This window comes from Cavia porcellus, unplaced genomic scaffold (assembly GCF_034190915.1).
Source record: "Cavia porcellus strain 051 isolate PalLab524CR breed Dunkin Hartley unplaced genomic scaffold, mCavPor4.1 scaffold_12, whole genome shotgun sequence".
Classification (NCBI taxonomy): Eukaryota; Metazoa; Chordata; class Mammalia; order Rodentia; family Caviidae; genus Cavia; species Cavia porcellus.
Window position 1 is genome coordinate 40499110 of NW_026947495.1, and position 25977 is coordinate 40525086.

A 25977-nucleotide genomic window follows, 5' to 3' on the forward strand; every position below is an offset into this window, starting at 1 on the left:
TAACTAACTATTTTTGCTAATAACTATCTTTTTAACCTTGAATTTTAGTTTTTAGCATTTTAGTACATTACATACATGACAAATGAGTATATAATTTTTAATATAGTGTTCCTACATTTCCTAGACAGTCCTATTGATCCTACCTTGAAACTTCTGGAATAGGTAAGTGGTTCACAAATTTTGGTTCCCAATGGAATCACCTAAACATCACACACAAAAAAAGGGTTAAATCACAAGTGAAAACTGTTCATAAATATCTTTCTTTTACCCTCCACAGCATCTTAAAATATAATTAGATTTATTTAATACAACCAGAAACAAAATAGTAACTTCACTTGCCTACATTTTAAGATGTCTTACATGGAACTCCTAAACCAAATCTTGTCAGAACAAGTTGGAACTTCCAATCATCTTTGAATAAAACAATATGTTTGGATTTAGCAAATATATATCTCCAAGATTTGTCTGTCATGGTTTTCAACCTTACCTGGGACAGATCAAGTGCATTAATGGCTTTCTTTCACTCTCTGTCAGTGAAGCATGAAAATCTCACTGGAGGAAGAGTCCCTGACCTATTTAATAATATTTCAGTTGCACTAGTAATGTCAGTGGAATTCACAAGGTGTTCACACTCTCTGCAGAACCGGAGCCAGGCACATGCCTGACTTTTATAGTACTTTGAATAATGATGTTGCACTTTAAAGAGTGTGAGGGAATTTTAAAATTCTGGTCTTGTACCAAACTTTTCCAATTCATGTGAAAAACATTTTTTCCACCTGTCTAGCAGAATGGGTGCAGAAACATGGGGAGAGATAAGGGTATTTTTTTCTGTCTATAATTTATTCCTGTCTTACACTTTGAGAAGTTAGACATACTTGAAGGATCACATCATAATTCTCAATTGCCAGAGCTGTCTGTCTTCTGAAAGCTTGACTTTTTCTTTGAAAAAGATGTATAGAAAAATGAATGTATCTGTAAAGATACCAGCCATCTTCATTAATTTAAGACTCTAGACAAAATTTCAACAACACTTAAACAATATGGTTGAAATAAAAATGCATGCAGAGATTTAGAAACAAATATGAATCACATATTTCCACAATCATTTTTCCAACTGACAGTGATTTTTTTCATTCCCAAATAGTGAACTTTAATAGGAGTAACTACAAACATTGGAAACCACGTGGGGTTGGAGGTCATAGTGATATAGGGGAATGAGACTCCAGACCTACTATGTCCACGAGTTTGTGTTCTCTAAAACCGAAGAATGAATTTTAGGAACAATGGAGGTGAAGAGTAGAATATATTTAATGAGAGAGAAAAAAGCTTCTGTTTGAAGAGAGACAGAAGGGGTCCAGAGTGGGTTACCAAGGAATCTGTTTTTCTCAGTGACTTTTATAGAGTAAAACCATGGGCTTAAGTTAGGAGAAAACTGGAAACTTGCATGGCAGACGAGCATAAAGTGGGACACAACTATATTTAGCCGATAAAATCAATAGTTCAGGTAAAACTGATTACATTAGGGACAAATGGGGAAGCAAGTCACATAGGAAGTGGGCAGAGAGCAGTGACTCTTCCCTAGGGATTGGAATGGTGAATCCGACTTCAAGGTGATCCAGATTTAATCCCTAAGGATTATACTTTAGGGTGTGGTTGCATTTGTTTTGCCTTCTGTTTTGTGATCTGACCCACACAGCAAGAGTGTGTGTCCCCTCCTAGGTCATCAGATATCTGGTCCTCTGTGCCACTTTCCTCAAGGGTCTAGCCCTGTCTGACTGCCTATATTTCTAACTGGCCCAGCTGCCTGTAATAATAGGTTATGTGGATAACTACAAGCTTTCCTGGGGCGGGAAAATTCTGCATGATGTGATATAAGGATGACTTTGTTAGAATAACCATGGAAAATTTTTTCCGCTTAAAATTAAAAAAAATTGAGAAGACTCCAGTGGAAAAGACATGGCTTATAAATAGCAAAAGAACAATTTAACATGACAAAGTTCTCCTAATTTCACATTTTGTTTAGATTCCCCCTGTTTTAAAACATTAAAACTAAAATAAGACATTTTAACAGTCTGTCAATGCAATGAATAGCAATTGTCATTTCTAATGACTGTGCTATAAACCAGGTCTTATAATAAGCTCTTTTCATGTATTATCACACTTAATACCACAATCTTCTTACAAAGTTATTATCCCAGTTTGTATTCATTACCTATTGCTAAGTAGCACATTACCTCCAAACGGCAGCATAAAGCAATAAAATTTATGATTTCTCAGTTTCTGTTAATTAGGAAAACTAAGAATGGTTAAGGTGGGTGCCCAAGGCACAGGTTCCTGGTCATCAGCAAGCCTATGGAAAGCTGCTTTCACACTCACTCACATGGCTGTTGGCAGTCCTACTGATTTGCCAAAGACATGCCACATGTGCCTCTTAACAGGGCTGTGCCTGACATGGCAGTTTATTGCCCTCAGAGCAAGGAATTTGAGAATGAACAAAAATGGATTCTCAGGAAACAAACTACAATCTGTACAAGACAATTTGGGAGTGATATCCTGTCTTAGTGCCATATTTTATTAAAAATGAAGTCCCTTAGTACAACCCACCCTCAGGGAGAGGCAGTTACACAAGTATGAATTTCAGGAGGTGTGGGTCACTGGTACTGTTTCACAGGCTGATTACAACAGAGTTTTTATTATTTTAATGGTAAATCAAGCTCTGGTTTAGAAAAAATAAACTTTCCCAAAGTCATTTGGCTGATCATAGTGAAAGAGGTATTCATTTCCAGGCTCTTGGAGTTCAGGAATCAAGTTCTTTTGGATTTTTTGTTTGTTTGTTTTGTTTTTGTTTTTGTTTTTGTACTGAGGATCAAACTCATGACATTGTGCTTGTCAGGCAGGCACTTAAACCACTGAGCTAAATCCCCGGCAGCAATCAAGTTCTTAATCAATATGTGATAGAAAAAATGTATACTATGCCAGCTAATCTCTTTTATTGCTGAGAGCCCTTTTGATGGCTGTTTCAGTCATACTTAGTAGAGAAACAGATTTAATGCAAGATATGCAAATATATAAGAATTTACAAGATTGGCTTACAATGGCCGCCCAGAGAGTCAGATGTGGAAAAATGCAAAGTGACTATCAGCATGCTGGAGATCCAAAGGACCCAATGGAAGGCCTGGAGCTTACTGTAGTGTCCCACACAAATGGATTATTCCACTATCGCCCGCTCCCAGCAAAAGACTGAAAAATCTATGCTGGATGGCTGAAGGTCTGTGTTGGAAGCCAGGCGATGATGTCTAAGATATAAGGCAAAGAGTGGAGCTCCTCAAAGAAACAGATGTGATCCTTCATTCTTCATTTCTCCTTCATAGCACTCAGGTGACTAGCCTCCCTACTGGGTCTTCTGTCTTCAGTAAATCCCTTCAGCCACACCCAGAACTATGCTGATCCAATTTGGTTGAGCATTTCCTATTCAAATTGACACAATCTGTTAACTACCACAATGGCCATTTCCTTTTCCATAGAGAAAAACTTAGAACCACTGAGAATACTTTAAATTATATTAGTGCATTATATACAAGCTTATCATGCTAGATTTCAAATATTTTATGTTTCAATATTTAATAATTTTCTCTAATGTCATTCTTTCATGTTTCTTATATGACTCAATAAAATAAGAAATGACTAAAACATTTTGGTGATGTTTCATGGGCTGGAATTCTCAGAAGTATTTATTTGGTTTAGGGTTAATGTAAAAGGGAAAATATTATAATTTTATACAGATGTGGTTTTATTAGGAAATGGTCACCAACACCCAGTCCCTCCCATGCTATTACAATACAGTTAATACAGTCTTCTTTTATGTCAGACAGAAAGCAGATACAAGATCCATAAAGCCATGGAACCGTAGGCTATTATCCCCTACAGAAGACTGACATCTTATTTCTTTGTAGGTTGAAATGTTTCTAAGAGTTGAATGATAAGCAACTCCAAAGAGAGAGAAAAAAAAATCGTAATGAGTCTTTTGTAGGTGCAGCTCACTCCCGGTATAGGAATTGGAACAGTGTGACTACAACAGAGGAAACTAGAGTGGCGTCTTGACAATTGTATTATCAGATCCATCAGTCCCTCTGTGCAAAGCATATGGGTCATGTCCGAGTCAGCACAGATGGATTATTCCACTATCACCCGCTCCCAGCTGAACATCCTGTTGTAGCTAAACTACTACATTAGGGTTTTTGTTTTTATGTATTGTTCCTGTGAAGAAAATTTTGACTTAACCTACACTCCTCAGATATTTACCTTCATTTCTTTGACACCCTACACATGGCTAGCTCTTAATAAGATCCTGAGAACTGCCCTGCATCTTATGAACACATGGATGGTTTGTGCTTTGGATTTTTGTATTCACATTGGTTGGGACCAGCTGGTAACACAGGTGACAAAACTCTGAGAGACAGGTTGCTTGTTCACAATATACTCCACTCAGCAAAAGCAGAAAAGGGTATAAATTTTTCAAGACAGTTATTCCTTATGGAATTTACAGAGCCCTGGCACCTACATTTTTTTTCTACATTTTGTACATTTTGAGATATTTTTTTGTACCAAGGATCGAACTCATAACCTCGTACTTTCCAGGAAAGTGCTCTTGCTACTGAGCTAAATCCCCAGGCCTTGAGGATTATCTTTAAAATCACATTTTGCTTTTTATTTACCGAAGACACTTTTCAAGGAAAGTAATTTGTACTGGAAAACAGTATTACCAGAGTAGTTAAAGTTTTCCATACTTGTGACTTTGGGTATCTATGGAATAGCCCTTGTGAACTACATAAATGTTGAAGAAAAAAATTATATTTTTCCTCATAGGTTGATATCAATACTAGTAAAGAGTTTGGCGTGGTTAGACCACTTATTGTAATACACATTTTTATATTTCTGATAAATTTCTATATGTAATTGACTATAATTATTTGGAAAAGTGTGTCACTTATGCTTAGTAAATTTCTCAATAACCATTTTCATTATTCTATGTAAATGAAAAATAAGCATTTTCTGTGGATTGTAGAGCAAGCCATTACCATGTTAAAATAAACATGAAGTTCCATTGGCTATAAAGATTTTTAATACAAATAGATATGTTTTGACATAATAATTTAATTTTAAATTAAAGGGAAAATCATACTGAATTTTTACACTATAATTAGATTGCACTTGGCATCACCACAATTTGGAGCAAAGTTTGTCTCTTCTCAGTGCAGCCATATGCTATTTTTGCCTTGTTTGCTTTGAATTCTTTGGGAGAAAAGAAAGTTGGAGCCACTGAGAATTGAACCAGTAGGGAAGAAATTGAGGGAGAGGGACACAGTGCAGTAGAATAAAGGAGAGGTCAGGTTTGCTCACCATTAACCTTGGCCATAGCTCTGCAAGTGTGAACACATTACCAGGAATTCTCATTAAGCAATGTGTGCCCCTTGACCTACTCTGTTTGTAATTATCCTATGTTATCATAATTATCAACAAGGTAACGAAACTACATTTATTGAACACTGAATGCTTGGCACATTAATTTGATCTTCCTACTACAATCCCAAAAGTTAAATGGTGGTATTGTTTCCATTTGCAGAGGAGAAAAGGAAGACTTCAGGGTTGGATTGTTTGCCCATGTTCACCGAAAGAGTACTCAATTCAGCTAGAAAGGCATCCGAGCCTTCCTAACTCCACACTTGTCCTTTCCAGTGTTGCTGCCTTAATTTTTGAAAAGATCATTCAGAACTAAGGATACCATTCATGAACCACAACACACGTAATTTACTGAATGAAAACTAGTGTGGCTTTAGGTTTACTAGCAGTATGCTTTACCCAAACCACAAATGTTAGTATGCCTGATGATGCAACGCAAAAATGAGTAACATTCAGTAGAACTAGTCAGCTTCTATCTGCAAAATCATTTTATTTCACTCTTGATGAATGCTTAATGTAGAAAAAAGTTTCCTTTGTTCAAATATTAATTTTACCCATGAATCTATAGGACTAGGTTCTTTGAGATTTCAATATACTCAATAATGTATTTCTTTACAATGTCACAAGATTTCCCAAGTACTCTAAATATGGCATTTCTGTCATAAATAAATCCTACCATCAACCCTCCTATCAAACTTAAGAGAGATATATCATACTTTTAATCTTAGGTATACACTTTAATATTTCTTACTTTTGGGGTTAATTAGGACAGGTAACATTTCCATAGCCATAAATAATTTTTGATTGTTTTATTTTGTTTTGTTTTAAACATTTGGCCCATTAAGCTGATCATTAAGCCATGAATGAAACCAGAAACTTTGCCTTATGGCTTTAGTTACTGTTGAAAGTGTAACAATATTTTCTATTTTATAAAATCTGTCACATGATGGAATACATGCAGCCAAACTGCTGTGACTTAGTACTGGAACCTGGCATGTTCCTCTCATTCATTAAATCATTTCACATTGTTTTGAGGAACAAGCTTAGACATTAAAGACAAATGTTATACTGCTGCATGTAGACATTTTTAACCCTCCATTGTTTCCAGCCAGGATTCAGATTCTTGGCTCTGGAGCCCAGGCTGCTCTCACATAAATGTATTTTAGAACATGTGCTCTGCATTTGTTTCCTAGGATGCAAATGGCTTGGGCATGTGCTGACTAACACTCTCAGCACCAAAGGGATTTAGTTAGATTCATACAGTTTGGCAAGCATTTTGCTATGAAAATTTGGGTAAAGATCATAAAATAATGCTGTTTTTAAAAATTCTTAACTTCTCACACTTGAACAGTTTTCTAGATTGCTTTTAATCAATTTTATTAAGATATTGAATCAGCCTTTACTTTAGAGTGAATATGTATAAATTGAGTTAATATCTTTATTAATCTGTAAGTAAATTTTCACATCTAATTTAGTCCACTAGTTGGTGAGAATGATCTTTCTGCCAATAAAAAGAAATCCTAAAACCATTAAGCACAGCTACATCTGTGATCAGCGGAGGTGTGTAGAAGGCTTTCCCTCAGGGACACCAGATCTATGTGAGAAAAAGCAGAATACTCTTTAAATTAACATCACAGCACTACTTTTCAAAGTGCCTTCACTTGATGTTGGCAGGCTTATTTGTGAAATGCAAAGAGAAATTAAAATTTGTAATCACTTAAGTTTCCCTGCAGGTCAGTTACCAAAATTTATTTTTTCTTATGTTGCTCAGTGGGCCAAAATAATGCTTGCAGGATCCAAATGTTAGAATTTGGAATTATTAGCCAGAATCACTTTAAAATGAAAAATTTTGGAAAAGTATATTACAACTCTAAAGAAAAACAAATCGATCAACTTTGTCTTGATTTTAAAAAGGACAAAAACCTTTGAGTATGAAAGAGATTGTCTTTTGTTTTTCACATTTTAAATGACATTATTTCATTGTGAATGTGTCCATTAGAATTTGAGTCACCTTTCCTTTATTTTTGGTGGTTTGTAAATATTTGTGCATTCTTTAAATTTACTCTTAGTTGTTGTATACTTATATCTGTCTTATATGTGCACATATATGTCATATATATGCATTTAATTTATATGGACAATTAAATGTCAATGTATCCTGAGAAAGAGGTCTACAGTGACTTCCAACTAGCAAGTGAAAACTCTCTTTCTGTGGTTGATTTGGAAAGACTGAACACTTTCAGATAGAAAAGCACTTATCTGTAAATTTGTTGGATAAATAATTTATTACCATGCGTGAACACTCAGGAAAACTAGATAACACACATTGGCATTTAACCTAGAAACTCTCAATTAATGGAAAAATTTTAAAAGATAATAAGGAAAATCACTATTATAATTTAAGCCTTGATATATAAATCAAGAGGATTATCTTATACAATCCCATTGAAATTTTAGAGGAATTTAGGTTGTTTATGATAGCTAGTACCATAATTCTATATAAAATAACAGAGCAAGATTCACCTGGGTACCTTCCCATCTTTTTTGATATGTTACTTTGGTCTGTATGTTACCTAGATGGCTAGCTAAGTTTGCCCCTCTCTGTTGCTAGTGTGCAAAAAACAATATGCATTTTAATAGAAAACAGGTGACTCTTGTCTCTTAGGGAGAGAAGGTAATATGAGCACCAGCACCTCATTGGGAAAAATCACACTTTCTGAGCACATGAACCTAGCCCTGGGTAAAGCCCTGGGTCCCATGGTGAGGGAGGGAATAGCCTACAGGAAGGCCAGGGTCCAGGTGTTTGGGAGGGAAGGCAAGGATAAAGATCACATTAAAAGAAAAATGTGAAGAGGAACAAGGAATGAGCTACGGAACATGCCCTTTAGGTCTCTTCCCACATATGTCTCGGTTCTGATATTAACCATATCAACTTCTCTTTTCTTAGCAACCCTGAACAAACCACCACATAGAGACATAAAACATTCACACAAGGACATGCTTTCCAGTATTCTGAACCAATTTTGAATAATCAGACAGTTTCTTACTATTTATGGCTTTAAAAATCTTTTAGACTTGGTGGCATAATCTGTGTTTCATTCTACATTTTGAAGTATTAACTGTTACCTTCCTAAAACCACAAGATCTTTCACTGATCTAATTTTCATGTCAATATATCTCAGTCATACCACAAAAAATAATTTCTAAGCTGCAAAAATGTTTTACAGAATGAAAAAACTGTAACCTTGATAATTTTATGACTAAATATTAACTTTATGACTGTTATTATTTTATGTAGATATGTGGTACTATCATAAACAATTTAAATTTCTCTAAAATTTTAATGGGAGTGGGTATGATAATTCTCTTGATTTATACATCAAGGCTTAAATTATAATAATGACTTTCTTTATAATTTTTTTAAAAATTTCCATTAATTGAGTCTATAGATAAATGCTAATGTGCTAATATTACTTAAATATACATGGATATTCAATAAGTTAATTAATTAATTTAAATATAACAAGTACACTATGAAAGCAGTCCCTTGGTTCATGAACTTAATGTGTTCCAGGATTCTGGAGAAGATGGCTGCATTCACACTCACATGGAGAAGATAGCCAGGGTTGTTTTCATTACCTACATCTAGTTCATGAACAGAAGCAAAATTTTGTCAAACATTTCTGTTAATATTCATTAACAGAACATCAATTGTTTGCAAAATAAGCATTCATGAACTGAGGTTTTACTGTACTCATAAATTCTTTAAATAATAAATACTAGCTTATAAAATAGAGGCTTTTCTAATCTTTTAGCATCAGCATTACAGAAAATCATTCATTTCAGGGGCTGGGGATTTAGTTCAGCAGCATAAGCACCTGCCTTGCAAGCAAGCAGTCGTGAGTTCGATTCCTGGTACCGATAAAAAGGAAAAAGACAAAAAAAAAAAAAAGAAAAGAAAATCATTCATTTCATAAATGCAAAGAAATAACAACAAAAAGAAATATTTGTGATATAATGCTATCTATATTTTGATTTATTACAAACCAAGTCTCAAGAGATTTTGTTAAGAATTTTTATGCCCATATCTTGTACTTTGAATAGCTACTTTAAAGATAACACTATGCAATATATTACAATTGTTATTCTCTTATCATTTTGTTATGAAATTTTATTTTACTTTTTTCCATAAAACAAATAAAAGCCTTTCAGTCATAGATTACTATCTAACTCATTTAAATATTTACCAGAAAAAAAAGGGCCTGAAACAGACCTGTCCTCAGCATGTCTATATCTTTTTTATTTAAGGTGATAGAATAATTTTACTGTATGTTTTTCTCAAAACTTTAAGCATTTGCATAATCACTTTATCCTTTACTTTTCAGGTATTTGAGAAACTAGTCAAAATTTTATGACTAACAGTTCTGAGCCAGCTTCTAATTAGTATTACATAAACTGTCATACATGAGAATCTAAACTAGACTGTTTTTAAAACCAGAATACTTATCTTCTCAAAGTGATATCTATTGCTAAAACTTCATAAAATCCATCCTTTATACCACTTGTCATACATTTATCTCAAAGTCAATGTTTTTTTAGTCAACTTCTAAAATACATTTCTTAGCCACTTTATTATGTTTTAAACAAGGCAAATTATTTAAATGATATTTTATTACTACTCAGAAATGCAAGAGGATTTCAGAAGAAAATAGGATCTTTTGAAAATTAGAGTTAGTATGAGCCAACAAGAATCACTTTATTTTTTTTATTTTTATTTTGAAGAGAACAACACCAAATGAGACAAAACAAAATATGGTCAATCAAAACAAAAAGATAAACATAGTACAAGACTTATAAACAAAATATAAGGAGATCAATAATGTCTACCATAATGCCTCTTGTTATCTTCAAAAGAATTGACCATATCATCAGGCATTGTAAAATTGTACAGAACAAAACTAATAAACACAAAACATTGGGAACATTATAGAACTTCAAAAGAAGATATTAGTTCAACCAGAATAGATGTCATAGTGTTTCATATTATATTCAAAGTAGTTGCCTATATCATCAGACTTAATACTATCAAACAAAACAGAATAGAAAAAAATAATTCAAAAAAGTTAAAGCAATACAGGGCTTTATATTAATTCAATAGGAAATCAAAAATTGTTACCATAATATATTCTGCTATTTTTGGAATAGCTGTCCATGCCATCAAACCTAATACAAGTAGACAAACTGAAACAGAATAAAACCAAACTAAACATAACAATGAAAACAATATGGGTTTCAAATTGTGATAATAGATTAACAATGGCCACTGACTTCTCTTTTTAGACAATTCCTACCCTTTCACTTTCATAGGATGTATTGTACATTTTGGATCCCACTACCTCTTTTAGTTTTTATATTAGGGAGGCAACCTGCTATTCACCTAAGTGATTCTGAACCTTTTTACCCCTCAGCATGATCTCAAGCTGTAGCTATCTATTTGTCTACAAGAGCCTTAAGGTTTTCTTTCTTTGTAACTGAGAAGTTTTCCATTGTATAAATGTGTCATAGCTTTCTAACCTATCTGCAGCTGATGGGGAAGCTACCCTCACTATTTTATGGTTCCCTGTCACAGAAAGAATTGTTTTCTCATCTTTGACTTACACTCTATAAATACCCTTTCTTATATAAAGCATATTGATGGACACTATCTCCTGATTCACTCCACCTGTGTTTCTTTTTATTAGTGTATTGAGGCCATCTGTGTTAGTGATTATGGCCAACCTTCTCTGCCTCATTTCTGCCATGCTATTTTTCTGCCATTGGTTGTCTACTTTTCCCCTTTATTCCACTGTCTGCCCCATTCAGTGAGCCCCCTCTGTCACTGTTCCTGAAATCATGGACTTTTTCTCTCTCTCTAGAATGTCCTTCAGTATTTTTTGTAGGGTTGATTTGATGGTCATGAAATTCCCCAGTTCCTCTTTGTCATGGAAGTATCTTGTTTCTCCATTAATTTTGAAAGATAGTTTTGCAGGATACATCAATCTGGATTGGAGCTTATTTTCTTTCAGGACTTGGAATACTCTGCTCCAAGCTCTTCTTGACTTTATGGTTTGTGTCAAGAAGTCTGTCATTATTCCATTGGATTTTCCTTTATAAGTGATCTGTTTCTTTTCTCTGACAGCTTTTAATATTCTGTTCTTTTGTTGAATTTCTGGGATCTTGATTATTATATGTGTGGGTGTAGATCTATTTTGGTTATAGCTGACTGGATTTCTGTATTCCTCACTTATCTGAATATCATTTCCTTTTCCTGTGCTTGGAAAGTTTTCTTTAATTATTTCTGCAATTGTATTTCATTTGTGTTTACCCCTGCTTCTTCACTCACATTTTTTATTCTTAAGTTATAGCTCCTCTTGTCATCTTCTAGCCTTTGTATTCTTACTTCCTGGTTTGTTTTTATTTTTAAGAGATCTTTCATGATTGCAAGCTACAAGCCTGTCTTAAAGGTTCGATAGTCTACCTTTAGTTCCTTTCAAGCAGTTTTCCAGCTTTCAATGGAGTTTTTAATTTCCTGGTAATCTCTCTGAATCTGTTTCATGTGTTCTAAATTTTTTTATATTCTTCATTAAAGGTTTCCTTCCTTTTTCTATGTTCCTCTATTCTTCCACTTATGTCTTCTTGAGAGGTGCTTAACAACTCTTTTATTATGTTTTTCACTTCTTCTTTTATCTGTAATAGTATTTCTGTTTTAAGTTCTTTATAGCTTCATGAAGTTATTTCTTTATTCCAGTTGCTGATGCTTCAGAAACTGCAGGTGTGCAACTCCAGATCTCTTCCATGTTTACATTTCCTGGACCAGTACTGCTTGGGATAGAGGCCAGAGACTGCTTTTTGCTTATTCTTCTTGTCATGTTCCTGGTCTCTTCCAGACAAGTGGGTAGTGGAGTCCCCGGCACTTCCTATATTGGTTATAATTATTCTAAATTGTGCTGGCTAAGGATTTCTGCTCTTTGCTGCTTTTTCCAGCCTGCTGTGCCTACTAAAATGTAAGCAGAGTCAGAGGATGCTGGCCCCTCACTTTTGAGCTGGTTGACTGCAGAGAGTCTTCACCATTTTAGTATTGCTGGGAGGGTGGGGTTGGTTGGGGATAGTTTTAGGGAAACCTCAGCGATGATATTGGACTGTGCACAGGGGCAAGACTCCATCCAAGCAATTTCCACTAGTCTTCTCTAAGCTAGGAGTGGCTGAGTGAAGCCAGCTGCAGTTCTGACTCTGGACTTAACCTGTCCAACTCCAAAATGGCCCCCAGCCCATCACTCATTCCCATGGGAGGACTGAATCCCCCACACTAACCACCAGCCAGTGTGGTTCTCTGGTCTGCTGCTCCTCTCTGCCACCCACCAGCTTCACTGTGACTATGAGTCTCCAGGTTCTAAGAGCACTTCCTGCACGGTGGTTCTGGTTCCAGCTGAAAGCATTGCCAATTCCTGCCTTCTTCAGTTTAAGTTTTTCTTTTTTTAATTCTCTCTGTGGACTTCAGTTCTCACTTTAGTTTCCTCCTGGGTTGAGGGAACCCACTTCCTTCCTTCTTGTCTTCTTTAGAATGCTATATTCCAGCATCTGGACTATTTCTCCCAGAGAGGCTGCTTATGCTGCTGCTTACTGTTCTGCCGTCTTCCCAGCTTCCCCCACGGTCAGCACTTTATAAAAATAGAAAATGTACATATAAAATAAAAATGTACATGGACACACACGTAAATGAAACAATTACTTAGACATCCCACTTTATCCCACAGCAAAACAATCTAATGACAATAAAGAGAAGAAGCACAAAGTAGTTCTTTGTGCTTCCCAGGAAAATCATGGATCCTATAGTCTCATTTCTTCTTCCTTTATTTCAATCTCCAGTTACTATAATCTGAGGCACTTTCAAAAGATCAGAAAAGAGGAAAGCATTAAATATTTTTAAGGCTGTTTATATACTTGTTTTATTGTGCAGCAATTAAAAGAACCCAAGAGGGCTGAGGATTTAGCTCAACAGCATAAGCACCTGCCTGGCAAGCATGAAGTCATGGGTTCAATCCTTGGTACCAAAAAAAAGAAAAAAGAAAAAAAAATGTATTGATTATACCCAAGAGAAGTACTCAAAGATCCTTAGGCTCTTTATATCTGTCTCACATTATTCTCCCCACAATCTCAGAATATAGATTCTCAGACTGCAGGGGAAGAGAATCAGGAACGTCATCAGCAGGTGATCCCTGCCTGCAAAACAAGGCCATGCACTGACAACAGCTGGAGTGGGAAGAGCCACACCCTAACCTCTCAGCAAACCAGGGCCATTCCTGGACTGCCTAGGGAGAGAGATCCAAGCCTCTATCAGAAAGCAATCCTGGCCCAGAAACCGTATAATTTTCATTGTTTTCTTGGGCTGGGTTGTATTCTCTTTTGTTTGATTATGTGAAATCTGATGGCATGAACAGCTATTTGAAAGATAACAAGACATATTAAGGTAGCATTTTGGATTTACTGGGGGCTTTTTTAAAATTCCTTTGTTGTATTCACTGTTTTGGCTTTGTTCTATACTGTTCTGTTCAATTTTTACTACGTCCGAAAGTATTTGCAACTATTTTGAAGACAACAAAAGTCATTATGGTAACTAATGTTGGTTTCATAAGCTTTTGAAGTCCTGTATTACTTATACTGGTTTATTTTTGGTTGGTTTTATTGTTTTATTTTCCTTGATTTGATCCTCTTTAAAATAAAATAAAATAAAATAAAAGGGATTAGGGTTCGAAGGTTAAAATAAAAGGAGATTTAGCTTAGCAGCATAAGCGCCTGCCTTGCAAGCGCGCTGTCATGAGTTCAATCCCTGGTATTGACAAAAATAATAACAATAATAACAATAAATAAAATAAAATAAATCTTAGAACATAAAAAATACCATCTCTTTTCATAGGTGATTGCATTGAGATCGTAAGACACATGCTAGAGGTTTACACAGCCTACGATGTCACTAGAAGGTGGCTAAACCTTCTAATAGAACATGCAGCCTAGTGAAACACAGTCAGGTAATCAGGATTATGCCATTTAAAGAGACACTGTTCCCTTTCCCTTTGCCTGCCAGCCACCATGAAGTGAACAGGCCTCCTCTGCCACAAGCTTCTGCTATGACATACTGTGACTCCATAGAACCAAAGCAACAGAGACAAGAAAAACAGGAATGAACCCTCTGAAATAAGAAACCCAAATAAACTGTATTTTCCTTACAAGTTGATTATCTCAAATATCTGTTTCCACAGCAGAAAACCAATCAACATGCTGAATATCTGGAGTAAAGTAAATATTAGAGCTGGACAGTTTGAATTTGGGCCACCTGTCTGACTTCAAAGACTATGCTTTTTTCCACTTTGCAGTCATGATCATCTACTTACTACTTCTATTCAAAGCCTGCAGGACATCAAGGACAGCTTAGTAGCCTGTCACAAATTTGAGCCCAGAATATTGTCCTCTGTTCATAGACACTTGAACAATAGGTAGGACAGGCACATGCACAAGTGCCACAAGAATTCCTGTTTCTGCTGTTCCCAGCTGCCACTCTCCAGGTGCCAATGTATCCGCAGGACTATCACTCTCTCAAAAGTCCAGAACTCCTGCTTCCTCACACCTTCACATCCATCACTCACTCTTGACAGTGTCTTGACACTTCAGGCCAGAGGTAGGAAATCTAGACAATTTTTGCTATGATTCTTATTCCCACCTTTTTGGTTAGGGTTCTCCTCATTAGAATTGCAACACAGTTTTCAACCTTGTAGCCTTTCTCAGCCAGTTCAGGGAGATAATTAGTACCCATGAGAGCTGATTGGAATAACTATTTTCTCAATTCCTCCAAAGGAAGTGTGCAGCTAATACCATTTTGTATGAAGAAAAGGTAAGATCATGTATTATATTCAGTGGCTGTCTTTGGGCCTTAGGGCCTAAGTTCCTCACAAATCTATTCAGAGGCCTGGTAGTTTTCTCATATTTGCTGTGTACTCTGCATTACCTCCAGGAGGACAGCATCCTCATGACTTCCAGGAAATTATTTTCATATATCTTTGCATTATATTTTCTTCCTTTTATTTCTACTTCTGTTTTTACTCACTTGGGTATCTACTCACTGCCTTGGGTGAGTCCTGTGACAATATATAAAAGGTAAAAAATCTAAGTCCCTAAGAGAGCTTAAGAAATCTGTTTTCTGTAGGTGCACTTCCCTCCACTAGTAGGGACAGAACTGGAGAGCGCTGCATGATGTAGACAACATGTTTCGGGGTAAAAGAAAAGAGAACCAGGGGCTATGCAGCTTTTTTTCCTGCTCCATGAGAGAAAAGTTATTGTTCTGCGTTCTGAGAGCAGAGGATGTTCACAGTTAGGAGCAGGAACTGAGGGATGTCCTGGACAAGGCTAGTGGCAGCCAACTGAAATATCCTGGCACCTCAAAGATGATCCAAAAGACAGCCTCAGGCCTCGAAGGGCTGTGCAGGCCGAAAGAATCATCTTCTCATGGATAACAGCTATGGACCTCAAAACCAACTGCCCAGCAAACCCTAGATAGTAACAACACATGGAAAGTCAGAACTCAAGCACAACTGAGGGTGTCAAAATTGGACAAAGAAAGGTAATGACCGCTTGTGCTTTCATACCATGTCAGTTCTTGAAACAAGCCCAGTATGCTAAAAGGGCAGTTCTATTTTTTTCTTATATATGATTAAAATGTAATTTAGACAACTATTTCTTTATTGCTAATGAGGGGCAGGCCTAGATCTGAGTCATTCAATTATAATACACATTCTATCCACTTTCAGAAAAATGGTATTATTTTTGTTAAATTGAGCCCGGGATGAAAGGTTCAGACAATATGAAAAATAAGGACATATGAATGAAAATCATTTGAAATTCCATCTGATTAACTGTCTTTATAGATTTATCTCTATTCATTCTTAATTTAAAATCTTAATTTACAGGCATAGCTTTGTACAGGTAAGAGAGTCTTCTAAATATTCAGAAACCTGCTTTCCTGCTTCAAAAGGTCTAAAAAAAAACATTCAGTTTACATTAAGTAATTAGAAAAATATTTCTGTAGAATATAAGTTGTTGTTCCATTTGAAAATAATTAATAGATATAATCAAAGAAGGAAAATATATACAGAGAGATAAAGTAGATGTGCCATATATGGCAAATTGGGTGGATCACTCTTCTTAGAAGTATCTCTCATTCTTTTTCTCAAAAGACATCAGTTCAGTCTCAGTACAGCACATATGGGAGCAATATTCAGCACTGAGTTTATAAAGTCAAGTGATACAGCACTCTGGTCTTCCAGTTTTCATTTCATACAGAGTCAGTCCAGTAAAAAATTTACAGCACAATAAGATAAACAAATTCCACTTACATTCCCGGAGGTATAGGACATAGGTAGGAAACAGATAATAAAAAAATTAGAAAAATCAAGCTTAAAGTGAATGGTAAGGATCAGCCAGCAGTAATAGATTCTGCCTTTACGGTTTCTTCTCAGAGAAGGGATCTGCTTTTTTGCCTCAATACTACACAGGCTCTTAACGTTTTGCCGCCTAGTTAGCATAGCTAGAGCTGTTATTCTGCACAAAGGGAAGCTCTGAATGACTTATGTTGTGCAATCCCTGGATCTTTGCTTAGGTGTCATTCTTTGGAGTAGCATATCTTCCTTTCAAAACATTTTCTCTCCATGTTCACCTGTCACCTCTCCGAACGTGCCTCCAACTCAGGTCTGCATTGCTACTGTCATCTCTCACATTCAGGCGTTCCTGAGTTCGGCACTTGATTGTTTTGATTCAACCAACTTCCTTTCTCTCTATAGATGCTTTCCTTCATTTTTCTGATGATAACATGTAGCTATTTAAGTCCAATTTTTATGGAATATTCCAAAATGTTTAGAAGCATAACTTTTATTCAGCTCCTGTACTATTCAACTCTTGCCAAGTGTTCTCTACTTCCATATATTGCCTAAATAATTTGTATTAGCCATGACTATGTAATTCTTTTGTATTTTTTTTTATGTTTTAGCATCTGGGGCCTTACCATAAAGGAGACACTGCCCTTCTCAAGGTAGCTAATATCATAAGATAGCAAACCACTTGCCTGTGAGCATACCTTTGATAAGGAAATGCATGATACTAAATCCACACCCCTATCTTCCTTCTTGTCTTAGACACCTGCCATCTAGGACACTATCCTTTTACCCTGAATTACCCCAAGGCCAAGTCCTGGACAACTGCAGAACACGTCAGTATCCCAGCGCAGTATCCTGACCATGCAATCAAGAATGTGCTCAGCGCTTTACCCTGCCTTACCCATTCCTTCCTATGAGCACCACAACAAAGATTTTGCCCATTCTTTTCCTTTACTTCTCCCCTTGACCGCCTCTGTGTCTCTTGTTTTTAGGGCTCCATACAAAAAGTCTTTCTCCTCCAGGAGGGGCATTTCCATACAAGTCTTACCATACTAACATGAAAAAAGCTAGGGTACATTTTTAAATACAACTGAATTTATATCTTCAAAAGATAACTTCTTTGCTTCCTCTACTCTTTTGTTTCCGTTAAAATAATCATTCATGTCCATAAAACTCAAAACTCCAGAGTCAGTTTTAACACCTCTTGCCACATAAATTTTATCCAATTGAATAATTTCAGTGAGTATTTCTACACAATCACATTTGTGTGATGATGTGATGTGATGTGATATGATGTGATGTGATGTGATGTGATGTGATATGATGTGATCTTCCACTGTTTATTGATGGGATAATTATGGAAGTCTCCCAACTGAGACCAATTCATTTTAGACAATAGGACTAGTTTCATTTTCCAAGGACCATCCTCAATCATATAACTTGCCTATTCAGAAACCTTCAGTGGCTACTCATTCATTGCCCACTGCATTAAAACTGTATTTCAGACTAATTCAAAAGATACAGTCCAAGATGTAGATGAACCAAGAGAAGCAAATATTCTAATATCTAAAAGGATACAATTAACTGATGAATAAAGTATCAGTCAGTGCTTAGAAGAGAAGCAGATTTAATAAATAATATACAAATATATTAGAATTTACGAGGTTAGCTTGAAATGGCCCCCACTTTGCAGAAGAAGCAAAAGCGATGTCTGTATGCTGGAGATCTGAAAGATCTAGTTGCAGGCCTGGAGCTCACTGCAGGGTGAGTTTGTCTCAGAAGACTGAAGGCTCTGCAGTGGAAGGCTAAAAGGGACTGTACTGGAGAAGACAACATCCAAGGTGAAGGTGATGTCTCAACCTCCTCCAAAGAAACAGTAGCAAGCCTTCCTTCTTGTTTCCCTTTTATACCATTCAAGGGACAAGCCTACGGAGGCATCTATTATGGTTTGTGACTGGATGTCCCTCCAAAGCCTCGTGTAGTTATGGGGAAGGGGGCAGGCTCTTTAAAGGCAACTGAATCTGGAGTTTGTGAGTAGTTCATTGTCTAGTGCTGGGATTGGGAATGTGATGCTACACTCACCCTAGGGTGGGCAACCTGCTTATAATATAATGGAGCAAAACGAGCTTGCTCCTCTCTTTTGTGCTCTTGTTGCTTTGACTGTCTCTGTCCCCATGAACTGGTGCCCTTCTGTCATGTCACACTGCTTTGGAGCCAGCTGATTAAAGACTAAAACTGTGAATTAAATAAACCTTTCCTCTTTTGACCTTGTGTGTCAGGTATTTTGTCTCAGTTACTTTTGTCAAAGTAAGACATCTGTCTTCAGTAAATCCTCTCAGGCATACTTAGAACTAGGCTGATCCAATTTAGGTGGGCATTTCCTACTCAAGTTGATACAGTTAACTATCATAATTATTATCAATATCTTTGACATGCTCCATATTGTTAAAGTATTGGCTAAGTAATATCCCACACTTTAATATTATTTTTCCTTTAAAACTCAGTAGATCAGGCAGTATAACTGCAGAAAATGCTAAGGAGATATGACGGAAATGTTCCCTATAAATAACACAAGGAGACAGTCATCCACTAACTCTGTCCACAGATAGGGCTAAACCTTGGATGTGGAAGAAATAACTAGAGTATTCTCTGTCTTGAGACAGACTGCCCATTATTTTCTCTAGCATAGGCTGATCTGTGATTCCATTTTGGATAGAAATCTGGAATAACTGAGGTACTCATTAGCATGAATTGCTTTTCTAACTTCTCTGTTCCTAATGGAAATGCACCAGGGTGATATATAATCTCAAACCGTTTAAGTGAATTTTAAAACTACCAATGACTAAATTTCTAACTGCGCTCCAACTTTTGGGAAGGAAGAAAGGCAGTACATAGTGCATGAAATAGAAAAAGAATGGCAGTGTATAACTTCAAAAATAAAAATTTGAAGTGCCATATGTATATTTTGGGCCTTCTAAAATAAAATTTTAAAGTACATAGTACATTTTTAATGAATTATTTTTTGAATACATAATCCTATGAGTTTACAAAGACATACACTAAAATGACATACAAATATTCAAATATACAATATGCACTGAAAACCAATAAAGCAGTAGAGACACTGCAGATCTATCTAATCTTTGCTGAAGGAATATCAGAAAGTATCAAGGATTAAGGGAAAGAGGTGGAAGCAGCTCCTGCCCTTTCTGATTGATATGATTTCAAGGTAATGGTCAGGTTATGTCCATGATCACTCATTACATGTTTCTAGATAAAGCATCATTCTTGGATAGAAATCTATTTGTCTCAAAAGTCTAGAGATAATTTTACATTCAAAATGGAACACTGGACACCTGGTCAAAACATTTTTAATAGAATCTCAAAACATGAGAATCTGTTCACTTGCAAATTGAATAATGGCCCTTAGTACAGTCTTCAGAAGAAGTGTAGATTGATAACAGATTCTAGTCAAACAATTCATATATGTTGGCATAAAAATAAAACCACATATAGTAATATGGAAATATTTAAATTCATTAAAGCAGGGAGTATTCATATACATTTAGAATATATGTTATTTTAAAAATCACTAGAACTAAGCAAGACCTTTGTTTCCCCTTTTCTCTGGTATGCTTTCTTTTTTCCTAACCAGACATAGGATAGTATTTGTTATTAATAATTTTTGGTAAGACTTTGCCTTTTATAACAGAATAAGAAATATAGAATAAACTATATAGATATTGTGATAAAGAACATACATTTGAGACTCTGAAGAAAAACAGAACACGTCCCATCATCTATCCCATTCCAAGCTCAAAGCTTTGTGATTTGCTGTATCAAACTCTGTTGCCTAGAACTGCAGGATCACATTACCAACTAAGCCTAGTCACATTATGATAGTATAAGGTGGAAGTCTGTGATGTATAATTCCTCTAAAGGCTGGTGATTCCTGCAGTTTGTCCAGAGGTGTTTTGTTATTCCAAGAGTATCCCAAGAGACCCACCACCCCACTAACGGCTCCTGTCTGCCACTTCGGTATTTTAGGTTTATGTGTGGAATATGCTAAGGAGATTCACACAGCCGAAACAACAGTTGTTTGAAAATATGCTTACTATCTCAGAAAATACACACTAAAAATTCAGGATAAATTTCAGTGAAGTTTTAAAGCACTAAGCATTCGACTGTAGTTTTTTCTTTATTCTTTTGAGGTGACTTCATATTATAAAAGCAGGCACCATTTGGATAAAGAAAACAATTATAAAACTTATTTTATGATTATTAATATGGAGTATTTCTCTCATTTCAGTAGTCTAGTCTCTCCTAACTTAGGAAACTATATTTCTTGCCCCATATTTTTCAAAAGGAGACTATACCCTTCCAAAAGAGAAAATTTAGTTTTTCCTCCTACTTGTAGAATTGAGTTAATATTAATCCATTTAATTTCACTGAGCACTGTATATTGTGCTGGGGTTCATAAAAGAATTTCCCAAAGAATGGTGCTTAACTTACTGAAATACAGGTGCCAATCCAAGGCATCTGTTCTCTTCCTGACCTCACTTTTGATCCCTTTTCTCTGCAGAAGCACGGGAAGGGACATCTCTGCAGTTTCCCTTCTCTAACAAAGGAAGCTCTCCTAGAAGTAATACAGTTGCTTTCAGTTTCCTCCTGAAATCTCACTAACTGAGGAAGACTAACTCTCAGGAAGGAAGACTAGAATAACACCTCACTCAGAGTCCAGGGAAACACTGTCTCTGGCCACTTTCTATCCTCTGAGTTTATTAATTGCCCCAGCCCTACCTCAGTTATTACTGTCCCTCTAAAAGTGCCTGTAATTCATGCATTGCTCTTCCATGAAGAGAGTGCTTAAGCCTCAACTTCTGCATTTTCATATAATTTGCATACTTTCCCTCCTGCCACTTTGTCTATTATCAATTATTTCAGCATAATCAGTTATGGAATCTTCCAAGATGGAAAAAAAAATATTTTTTTCTGTTATATTTAGTTTAGCATTGCAGTAGGAGGGATCTACAGAAAAACAGAAAAAAAATCTTTACTGTATGCTCTAATCAGTGCTGAGGTACAGGAACACAGAAGGTCCCATGGAACACAGAAGAGAAACATACAAAGATTTCTGGGCAAGTGGCTCCCGGAGTTCAGAGCCAAGAGACAGTAAGAAAATTAGCTTTTCAGACCAGAGATGAACAAGGCCAATCCAGGAATTGCAGGTGACAGAGAATACCGTTGGAGGCATAGGAGAATGATGATGAGCTTTGCAGAGGGTTTAGGTTTCATACAAAAGCACTACATCTTGAATTGCACAAGGAGTGCCTGGACTTGTTTTCAAATACATACTCCGTTACATAATACTTCCTGGTGCCAGTCTGTCATGATTATAAGTTCTTCATTGTCTTGGTTACTTTTCTCTTATCGCTGATACAAAATATTCATCACCCAAAATGAAAGGAGGAAAGGTTTATTTAGCTCACTGTGGCAATTTCAGTGCATAATCAGGGCAAGTGGCAATTTCAGTGCATAATCAGGGCAGGGTGGCATGGCACTAAGGCAACACTTCAAAGATGCAGCCAGAAAAAGCAGTTAGAGAAAAAGGCAGGACAAAGCAAGCCTATCAACCATAGCATCCATCAATACTAATATCAGTGGAGGAACATTTCAATAAATATCCTTCCTCAACCCCACCTCAAAATCTTGACTCAATTTTCTGTGGTGGATCAGAGAATAATTGCCTCCCCAGCTAATTCAGACATCAACCATGATCAACAACTGACAGCAACCCATTAGGACATTTGCTTACTGTGGTCAGCCAGGGCATGCAGCAAGAAACATCCAGACCAGCCCTGTATACTCACCACCAACAGGATGCTAGCTTCCCTCAGGTAACAAGTTCGGACAGGGAGAAACAGCCAGACATGCCCTGTGTGCCTGCAGGCCACCACTGGAGATGCTTGCTTCCATGGACTTCCAGCACAGGCCAGGAGAACCAGACAAACAAGCCCCTGTGCATCTACTGCCATTGGGGAGTCCTGGTGTAGCCATGCAAGCCAAAGAAGAAGCCTCACCACCACACACTCATGGCCACTGCGGAAGTTTCAGTGTAGTTGCACAGATCTAGAGAAGCCTATCCCACACTCTTGGCTCCAAGGGAAACTGGGTTCAGAGAAACTCAGGAACCCAGCCCATTCTCCTGCACCATGGAGGACAGCCTACATGGGAAGTGCCTGAGACACTATGACCAGCTTGTTGTGAGAAACCCAAGTAAATCTCAAGACAAAGGAGCAAAAGGTAACCTCAGACCTCCAGCCTACACCAAACAAATCTGGGAGATGCGGGCATGGGAGAAAATGAAAGTCAGACACCTGAAATCTCTGAGAGGACAGCAACTGAAGTAAAGAAACAACTTCGTGAGACTGTAAAAGTAATCAGATCAGAAATAATGTCTCAGGTGAAAGAAGACATCACAAATATAATGAAAGAATTGCTGAGCATATCTAAAGAAGACATAGATGAGAAAGAGGAGCACAGGAAAATGATGGAAATCTTGTGTGAACAATATAGGTAGGTATTACAATGCATGAAACAGATTCAAAGAGAGATCTAGGAAATTAAAAAGTCAAGTGAAATCTGGCAAAGTGGTTTGAAAGAGACTGAAGACAGACTTTGAGACCTTGAAGACAGAATCACCGCTAGTGATCATTAAAGGAGAGATCTCTTAAAAATAATAAGGAGCCAGGGAATAACAATTTAATAGCTGCAAGATGACATGAAGAAAAATAATTTAAGAGTATTGGTATCAGCAAAAAGGCAAGAGTCAACATAAAAAGTATGACATAAAATGCATGACATATGACATAAAAGGTAATAGCAGAAAACTTCCCAAACATGGGACAAAGATCTGGCATTCAGATAAGCGAAGCATATAGACTAGCCATAACTCAAGAAAATCTATACCCAGACATATAATAAGCATGATTGCAGAAATTCAGCACAAGAACAGAATATTAAAAGCTGTTAGAGAAAAGAAACAGATCACCTATAAAGGGAAACCCATCAAAACCATGGCAGACAACAACAGATCAGTAACAACCATAAAGTCAAGAAGAGTTCGGAGTGAAGTGTTTGAAATTCTGAGAGAAAACAACTTCCAACTCTAAAAAACTTTCCTTCAAAACTGATGGAAAAATAAGATGCTTCCATGATAAAGAACAACTGAAGGAATTCATGACCAGCATACCAACTTTACAGAGAGTGCTAAAGGATATTCTAGAGAGAGATAAAGATGACCACCATTCCAGGAACAGCAGCATCACCAAACAAGACAGGCAATTGAACAAAGGGGGAAAGTGGAGAGGTATCAGCAGGAACATAGCCTGGCAGAGACAAATTAATACATGCGAGTCATAACCATTAATGTAACCATTAATGGCCTCAACTCACCAATAAAAACAAATGCAGGGAAAGTGGATCAAGAAATAAGATCCGTCAATATGATATATGAAAGAAACGCTTTTAACTTGAAAGACCAAGTTAACTTTTAACTTCATAAACCAAAAGTTAAGAGAGAGAAAATAATTGTTCCATGCCACAGGAAACCAGAAAAAATCATGAGTAGGTTGCCTATCAGTTACAAAATGAGTAAGAAAGATATGGTATTCTTATACAATAGAAAGATACTCAGTTTTCTGAAAAGAAAGATAATCGAGCTCTTGTGGGTAAATGGATGCAATTCAAAATTACGCTTATGCATGAAATGTTTAAGACTCATATGGTTGAACATCATATTATCTTCCTAGCATAGAAAGTTAAAGGAGCTAGTGGGATACAAAATGTACAATAGATACTGTTAAAGTGATAGGCGAGGAAATGCCTAAAAAGGGAAGATTGTAACCACTGTTGATTTCCTATTGTCTTGTTTTGAATTCTGAATGCTTTTCATAATTTTGTTAGATTTGTTTTATTCTGTCTTGTTTGATTTTACCAAGTCTGACAGTATGGGCAACTATTTTGAAGATAACAAGATATATTATGGTAGCCATTACTGATACCCTATTATCTGGTTTTCAAGTCCTGTAATACTTTCATTCTTTTGTTTTGATTGGTTTTTTTCTATTCTGTTTTGTTTAATTTTATGATGACTAACGATATGGACAGCTATTTTGAAGGAAACAAAAGGTATTATAGTAATCACTTTTGATTTCCTATTATCCTGTTTTGAAGTCTTGTATCACTTTCATTGTTCTGTTCTGATTAGCTTTATCCTGTTTTATTTTGTTTGGTTTTATTCTCGTTAAAACAAAAAAATGAATAAAAAATAACTGACAGTGAAGCAACTGCACTTTAACAATGTGCCTGGTGGCTCTGATGCCCATCAATGCTTTAGAATTGTGCTCTGGGGCACGGGGCAATGCAATTTAAGCAATGTGCACCAAAGCAGTTGTCCTCAAAATGTGGTTCCCAGAATAGGAGCATCAGCATGGCCTGGTGTCTTATCTATTCAGATTACCATAATCTAGGTAGCCCATTAACAAAGTTTATTTCTTATAGTCTTAAAAGTTCAGAAGTCTACGGTCAATACACCAGTATATTTAGTTTCTGGTGAGAAACTATTTTTTGACACAGAGATTATCATGTTGCTGTGTTCTCATGTGGTAGAAAGAACAAGGCCTTTATTTACAAGGCATTAATCACATTAGGAGGTTTCTGCTCTTGTGACTTGATCACCCTATTTTTTTTCCATCTTTTTTTTGACACCGAGTCTCATTGTATAGTTCAGGCTGGCTTTGAATTCACTTTGTTGCCCAGGCTGGTCTGAAACTTGCAACAATTCTCCTGTCTCAGCCTCCTGAGTTCTGGGATTACAGGTGTGCATCACTACACCCAGATTTGACCACCTTCTAATTAGCCCTCACCTCTCAAGTCTATGGCTTGGGGGATTAGAGTTCATTATAGGGATTTTGAAGGACACCAACACTCAGAGACAATAGCCCTTTGGGTACTTGTGTAAAATACCAATTCTTAGACCTTTCCCCATGCTTAGTGG